Raw genomic sequence first — 8,764 nt, forward strand, 5'->3', positions numbered from 1 at the left:
TCTCGGGATATTCTTTTACCAACGAATAGTGGAATTGATCATAACTTATAACGCTCCCACGGCTGAAAAGACGAGCACGTTTGATGTGACGGGAATTCTAACCCGCGACTCTCGTATTACGAGTCGAGTGCCTTAACAACCTGGTCATGCCGGGCCCTTGTTTGCTAGTATTGACTTTGATTGTCATAATCAACTTTCTGCGACGAAAGCATAAAAACTAGTATAATACTGGTTATAAAGTCGTTGTTTATGTTAGTCGTTTGTAATTAAGCGCAAAGCTACACAAAGAACTATTTATGCTCTTCCCGCTACAGATATCGAAGTCTGATTTTTAGTATTGTACGTCCATAAGCATACCGCTATGCTACTGGTGGAAAATTGTTTATGACGATAATAGTTATGTAAAAATAAATATATCACGAATCTGTTACTGGAATGATTAGAAAGATCTTAAGAAAATCAACCTTGCATGTCCTCCTAAAATACCAAAATGTTATATTTCAAGATATACGAAAACAAAAAAACCTTTCTTTTGGAGCCGCGAATGATAATACATACAGTATTTTCATGCCTGAAAGACCATAACTATTTTGGTAAATAGTTCGAGAAAAGTATTCGTCATGAACAGATACAGTGGAAAAGAATGATTACAAAAACATTTAAAGATAAGTAAGTGAGGCCCGGCATGGCTAGGCGGGTTCGAATCCCTGTTACACCAAACATGCTCGTTTTTCTAGCCGTGAGGGCATTGTAATGATACTATTCGTTAGTAAAAGAGTAGCCCAAGAGTTGACGGTAGGTGGTGATGACCAGCTGCTTTCTTTATAGTCTTATACTGTAAAATTAAGGACGGCTAGCGCCGATAGCCCTCGTGTAGCTTTGCGCGAAATTTAAAAAAAAAACAATAATAAATAAGTAAGGTTCTACAAAACATTTTATTATCTCCTGGCAAATAGTTCAAGAAGATATGCTCTAGTACAAGGATATTACTATACTTTAAATGTTCTACAAAAATAACATAGTGTGTTCTATGCAATTAGTAGATGAAAATATGTCTAGGGATATTTTGTAAAAAATACTGAATAATTATTATTATCAGGGAATAATTAAAAATCAATGAATTTGGAAATTATTGGAAAATTATTGCTCATCATTTCATGGTGATCTGACCTTGACCCAGTTTTAAAATGCTATTGACTACTTATAGTTTTTACTATAATTTAACGGTGATATTTTATTTTCAAATACTCCTATTGTTAGTTACGCTTTAAAGTTTTCTGCAATGATTTTCTACTGAACTACTTTGGGGAGTAAGAAAATCATTCGATTGTGGATTTGATGTTCCGTGGTTTTAACCTCGATATCATACATACACACAAAAAAAATCCTCCTTCTCACTGTGGATTCATGAGTGCGTTATAAAAGTGACACTCAAACCTCACGGATAGTGAAGATATGCTACCTTCCCTTTATCATATCCCGAAGTGGCAACGGCAATATTACGGATTTACAACGCTGGAATCCCGGGTTCGAGTTCCTTGGTGAACAGAGTGCAGATACCTTCAAAATCAGGGACAGTTAGTGCAGATGGCCCTCGAGTACCTTTGTACAATATTTATTAAAAGAGCAAACGGATCATTCCATTAGGATATCAAGTATAAAAAAAAATTCAATAGATGAAAGTTAATCATACAGATAAAGTATTTAATAACTTACAAAGCTTTCTTTTATGGTTTTACAATATTATGTGAAAAATAAAAACATGTTTATTCAATCAAACATAGGACAATATTAATTATAGAAATGAAACATTTTATTTTATCAGCATCTGCAACTACTTCCGTCTTAACACAAGCCAAATAACACAGTTTTTGCCTTAAAATCTACTTAATAATGAAAAGAAAAATTCCTTGAGCTGATATTATATATCTTAAGCTTGTTTTTTTTGTTTTTTTTATTTCGCGCAAAGTTATACGCGCGAAGGCAGCTATTAATCACTACCTACTGCCAACTTTTGGGCTACTCTTTTACCAACGAATAGTGGGATTCATCGAAACTTATAACGCCCCCACGGCTGAAAGGGCGAGTACGTTTGATGTGACGGGGGTTCGAACTAGTGATCCTCAAATTACGAGTCGAGGGCACTAACCACCTGGCCATGCTGGGCTATCTCTTAAGCAGTCTATGTGTTTGTGTTTTTCTTATAGCAAAGGCACAATAGTGTTATCTGCTGAGTCCACCGAGGGGAATTGAATCCCTGATTTTAGTGTTGTAAATCCGTAGACTTACCCCTGTACCAGCGGGGGACATTAAGCACTCAACATAAAGTGTAACACGAGTTAATAAATATGCTAAAACAATAAACAATATTAAAATAAAGAATGATTAAAATTAGTCTAAATACAAGGAAAAGAATGGTCGTAAGCTGATATAATCGTTTTCTTTTTGTTTATCATTGAAAGCGATTGTGGTAGTTTTGTATTTTCATTAATATTTGTAAAAACCTAATTTTTGTAAGTTTATTTGAAAAGAAAACAATTGACGTTATAATCTGTCTAATTCCGTTGTAAGAAATAAAATAAAAAATGTGGTGTATTTGTTCTATGTTACGTAAAACATACTATAACCAATTTTGTACATGAAGACTTGCAAATAAATAGGCAACTTATAATTAACCAACTTTATCTGTTTTTTAAAAAAAAAACGAACGACAGCACAAAGATTTAAAAGTCCAAAATTTTATTCTTTTTTTTTCTCTCTCTCTCTTTCTACGCTGCTAGTAATCTTAATAAATCTTGTTAAAGTCATTTCTTTCGGCACAAGTTTTTCCAATGCCTTAATTCATATTGGATGAGTTACTTCGTTAATTAACAAGTCATCTTAATCAAAGTAGCACTTTGTCTCCCAGTGTTCTTTTAGCTATTTTTAAAGAAGTAAAAAGTGAGAGAACAATGGATTCGAACAAGAAATTATACGGACCGTTGATGTACTCAAGCCAGGGGGGTTTGGTACCATTCGTTTTAGCTTTTACGTACGTTATCACTTCCTTTCTTTATATATGATGGGTGCCACTCAAAAAACGTGTATATTGTTTGTTTTGAAATTCGCGCAAACGTACACGAAGGCTATCTGCATTAGTCATCCCTAATTTTGTAGTGTAACTCTTCTGCTAATATTTCACCAACGAACAATTGTCTTAACTGCAGATTACAACGCCCTCCTGTTTGGTGTGACAGGGAATTGAACCCGCGACCCTTGCTTTAGGAGTCAAGTGCCTTAATCACTTGGCCATATATATAAACTTCAATCATTTACCTATTTTCTAACAGTTGTTTCTGTGATACTTACTTGAAAGTATCTAGTGATGTATAGACCTAAAGACGGTCTGTGCTCATTCATTAAATAAGTTAATTTCTTTAAAATCTTTCTTATAACTTGATCAGGCGTTTTCCATCTAAGAGAAAATTAACTCCTATACATACGAAAACTTAACAAATATAGAAAGAAATGGAAGCACCTCACATGTGACAAACAATGTGACATGTGTATTTGCATTTCAGTAGAATTAAAGTTTTCATAAAAAAACAAACTTCATCCTCAGAATTAAACAAATTAAAATCAAAAATAAAATATTTGTAGATGAAAACTACGTTTTTAAATGTTTATAGGGTGCAGTAAAAGCGAAAACGCACGCACAATGCTGAATATCCCATAGTATATATAAATTTCAACAGATATTCTAAATGTATCCCATTATATATTTATATACATACATGCCAGAGGATATGTATAAATCATATAGAGGAGAAAAAAAAGAGAGAATTATGAGATATTTAGCTGGAACGAACTTACTGTGATATTTAAGCAAAGGTTACGTTCCTCGGTAAAATGTTTGTTTTTTATCAGTAGTTCTATGTCAGAATGGCCAGTTGTCATAATTACGAAATAGTCTTCAAAGAAATGGTAGTTTGCACGTAAGAAGACTGCATGGAAAGTAGAAAATTTCAGGTTTAAATTAAATCCCTTTCTGCTCGTGGGTTCTGAACCTCAAACAACTCACTTGTTTTGCCTCACATTTATCAAATTTACCGCACCATAAGAAGCGTAAAAGATTTACGAGCTGCGTTCTACCGGTTTTGCTGTCCCAAAGTGCCTCGTTTAGTCCTATAAAAATCAATACCTTTGTCATGCGGGTACATGCAGATATAAAATCCATCGCACTATAAAAGAAATAAGTATCTAAAAACTGCAACGTTTTCAACAGGTAATCAGCTTATCGTGACAAGCTAAATGGGGAAACGTTGTAAACTACTTTTTTCTTTTTTAGTTTTGACATCTACGGGTATCTTGTTTCATCGCATACTTCTATGAAAACTCCACTGCTACTTTAATGTTCTTTTTAAATATCTTCTTAACGTAAAAGTTTGGTGAAATAAAACTAGTCAAGCAAATCTGACATTGAAAACACAAATATATTTCACAATTTAACTTCGTAGCTTAAGGATAGAAAATTCTTTGAAGATATTTACGATTTATTTTCATGTTACATTTGTAGTCAAAATTACTACAATATTTTAATAGAATTATATTCAAAGGTGGTGTAAATGAAACTGATATGCCTGATTAGAATTAATTTTTTCACTCATTTCGTTTAGAGAGAAACAAATCTTTCGAGAATAATCTAACAAAGACTTACTGAACTAAGATAAGGTTTGTTTGTTTTTGTTTGTTTTGAATTTCGCACAAAGCTACTCGAGGGCTATCTGTGCTAGCCGTTCCTAATTTAGCAGTGAAGGCAGCTCGTTATCACCACCCACTGCCAACTCTTGCGCTACTCTTTTACCAACGAATAGTGGAATTGACCGTCACATTATAACGCCCCCACGGCTGAAAGGGCAAGCATGTTTGGCGCGAGGGGGATGCGAACACGCGACCCTCAGATTACGAGTCGCACGACTGAAGACGCTTGGCCATGCCGGGCCACCTAAGATAAGGAATAAACACTATTGTTTATCAACATGAGATAATTCGTTATTTCCGGGTTTTTTGTTTCTTCTACAATTTTTGCGCAAAATTACACAAAGACTATCTGCGCATCGTTGTTCCTAATTTAGGACTGGTAGACTGCAGGGAAAACAGTTACGCAACAAAATCCACTGACAACATTTGGACTGTTCTTGTCTGACCGAAAAGTAGTCTTTTTAGAGCACCCTTGGCCCCAAAATGGGTACTACATTTTTAAATAACTTTTGTTGCAACGGGGCTTGAACTATTAATCCTAGGATTCACAATCCAAGTACTCACACCACTAAACTACGTCCAGTCCATGATTCTATCGGTGACAGCATAGCTATATTCAAAAGGCTATTATAGGATAACCTAGTTTCAGGTGCTTTCGAGAACTGAAACTAATATAAAAGTGTTGTTATACAAACTCCGGCTAAAGCGTACATGTTTTTCTAATAACAACTTGTTTCTACTTATATCGCATAATAACAGAATTAAACGAAATTACTCATTTTTCCTTCTATCCTCTCTTCAAGTCTGTGTTTTTGTTTTGCTTATATCATTAGTTTCGGAACAAAGTAAATGCATGATAATTATTAACTACTTAGCAGAAAAATATTTAGTGATATTTTTAATTTGTTTTGTTTATCTCGAAAGTAGAAGAAGCTGGACGACTTACTGACTGAACATTTAATGCAATATACATATTCGTTTAGTTTTGATCCTGCTAGAATGAAATGAACTGACCTGTTCCTGGGGGTGTGGATCAAAAGATCCAATATTTAAGGTGTGATGATGTTAAGCATACTCCACAATTTACACAACTAACTGTAAAGCCAGTTATTAAGTTAAGAGCCAGATCAAAGCCTCTTTAGCAGGGAATTCTTTTGGCAAATTAGAGGCAATTATACCTGAACCTGAGGGGGTTCTAACCGCTCAGCATACCTACACGTAAGATTATATGCAGGTTGAAAATTTCTCTTCTTGTATCAACCAAAATTATATTTGGCTCATAACGACAGTATATTTTAGTTGTGTAATATTGATTTATATATTACAGTAGCGACAGTACAGAAGTAGTCTTGATAATGTATATCTTATTTGTTCTGTTTTTAGGAGAAAAAAAGACTGAAATACCGTGTTTGCAGTAATAACACGAAACTTATACACGTGTTTGGTATCCAAATAAATAACCTGGAACGTTTGAAGTACTCGATAGTTTTGCATCTACGAGTAATATTTTTGTTACATCCTGTATATGAGAGGAATAATTTCGAAAATATTATGTAACGTCAATTCTTTAAAACCACTCTTTCCTTTCTTGCTAACTGGTTTATATATTTTTTACCATATCTCTTCTTTACCCCTTTACATGTATAAAAATTAGTAGCTGAACTTCGTTGCAGTGTGAAAACATTTTACCTTAGGACTGATTACATATGTATAAAAATGAAAATAATATAACAATATTAATAAAGCAGTACCATCTCAGCATTAAGTTTTACTCAGAAATGTTATACTGATTTGAATGTCATCATGTGCGAAAAAATTACCCAGTTATCATCATTAATTTTGTCACAAAGATTAAGCATACACCTGTATTAATTGGGTTGTACACATTGCCAAACATTTATTTTTCACGTGGATTTAAATAGGATTTATGGTATTTGTTTTGGATGGGAACTAAAACCCCAGATATTAAGGACACATTTGCTACATTTTACGCTAAAGTTTTACACATCTTAAATCTTCGAGTCAAACTGTAAAACAAAAATGCAAGGAAACATAGAAGTGATCGTTAAAACATTACACGTATGACGTATGATGACAACTATAACCACTACATAATGAGGAATCTACGTAGAAAACTGTAAAACAGACATCGTAAAGTTTTATTTTGTTTAATTTTAAATTATGTTGATAATGACATTGAAAAGTTATGTCGTGATGTCTACAGATGCAATCGGATATTTGAGACCATTTCTTTGTATCAGTTCTGAAGTAAATGTAATCTTAAAATTGTCGTATCATTGTGTGTCATTGTAGTAACAATAAAAATTTCATTTGTAATTCTAGGGAGGAAGTGTTTCCTAAGATGGCATCGCTTTGAACGTAAAGGTAAAAAAATCCAAAAAACAAACTGGTAATTTGGCAGCTGGACAAAGACCTTTGTCTTTAAAAAGCAGTCGCAATGTTGCGCAGCTATGTTGTTGTTTTTTTCGAGTTAAAGATCTCCAGCTTTCAAGAAAAATGTTCCTACTGGATTTAATTTTCTTTGTATGCATGAGAAAGCTTTACTACGATAAATCAAACGTTAAGATTTATAACTAGCCTGATATTGTGTCACAGTCCGAACATTACTAAAGTGAGATGTCAGTTGTCATCCCAATTTCCGATTTTTTGTTATATTTGAATAGATGATAAAAGGTTTCTAATATGTAATTTTATGTGCATAAATACTTAGAATACTTTAAAAACGAGAAAGTATATTGCACAAGTTAACACTGTTGAAAATGTGCGAATAAACACGCTGCCTACTTACAGGGTGGTCCATAAGTAATATGAATCTGCTAACTCATAAACGAAATGTGTTTTTAATTCTAGTTTCAGTACAAGCAAAGCAACACCGGCGATTCCCACTGTCAAATAAATCTACTTGAGTTGATTCATTTTCGTTTAGGTTTACCTCCTTGTGGCAAAGTGACATGTCTGTGAACTTACACCACTATAAGCAGGATTTCGATATCCAATGTGGGAAGAGCACAGATAGACATTTGTGTAGCTTTGTGCTTAATATACAACAACAACATTTAGGTGTATGTTTACAGTGTGTTATGTGATTAGAGAAAAATACTTATACGTACATATATATGCGTATACATTAAAAATATTGATAATAAAAATTTAAGTAAAATGAAACAAAATCGAAATGAAGGACTGCGTTAAAAACAGCAGATCCAAACCTCTGACTAATGTTAGTTTGTTGTAGGCAAAAGCAAGCCCGAAACAAAAATTAAAACCACTGCACCAATTGAAAGGATCATCAGGGTACAGGTGTATAATGTGGGATTATAAAATCTAACCTAGGTTTTGGAGGTGACTGCGGACGTAGGACCTACACTGCGGTGGGGATACACCGTCTATGAGTCTTAACCTCCATTCGCCAGTCTCACAGTAAGAAATAAAATAAAGGAATAACAATTGAAACAAAATTAAGAGAGCAAGATGTCTGTGCTCAAGCCCACATCTATATTACCCTTCACTACCAGCAGACAGTTTTATATATATATATATAATGTTGGGCCTTGTTACTTTTTGACTACCCTGTATTAAAGTAGCTTTGTAAAAGTACTCAAAATTCATTTCTTCATGAAATTACAATAATCATATGATTATGATACAATAGCTAGTAAAACAGTTAGAGGCCTATTACCCATGCAAGTTTTTTTCATCAATCTATCGAAGCAATCTCGTAATGTTCCACGCGAACAAATACATTTATAATAAAAAAGAACAATCAAATTCACTTTAAATAATTTAGAATATGATAAATGCATCTTACAAGCACAACAAAAATAATCGAGGTATTTCGAAGTTGAATACGAAAAAAAATAACACTAAATAGCATTAATTCTATTATATCAAGTTGTCTTTTATCGTAAAGTATACGACATTTTCTAAGCTATCCTTTGCGATTCCCTTGTAAAACATCAATAAATAAATATATATGTGCGTGTGTGTGTGTGTGTGTACGTGC

Source organism: Tachypleus tridentatus, chromosome 1 (assembly GCF_004210375.1).
Source record: "Tachypleus tridentatus isolate NWPU-2018 chromosome 1, ASM421037v1, whole genome shotgun sequence".
In the NCBI taxonomy this organism is placed as follows: Eukaryota; Metazoa; Arthropoda; class Merostomata; order Xiphosura; family Limulidae; genus Tachypleus; species Tachypleus tridentatus.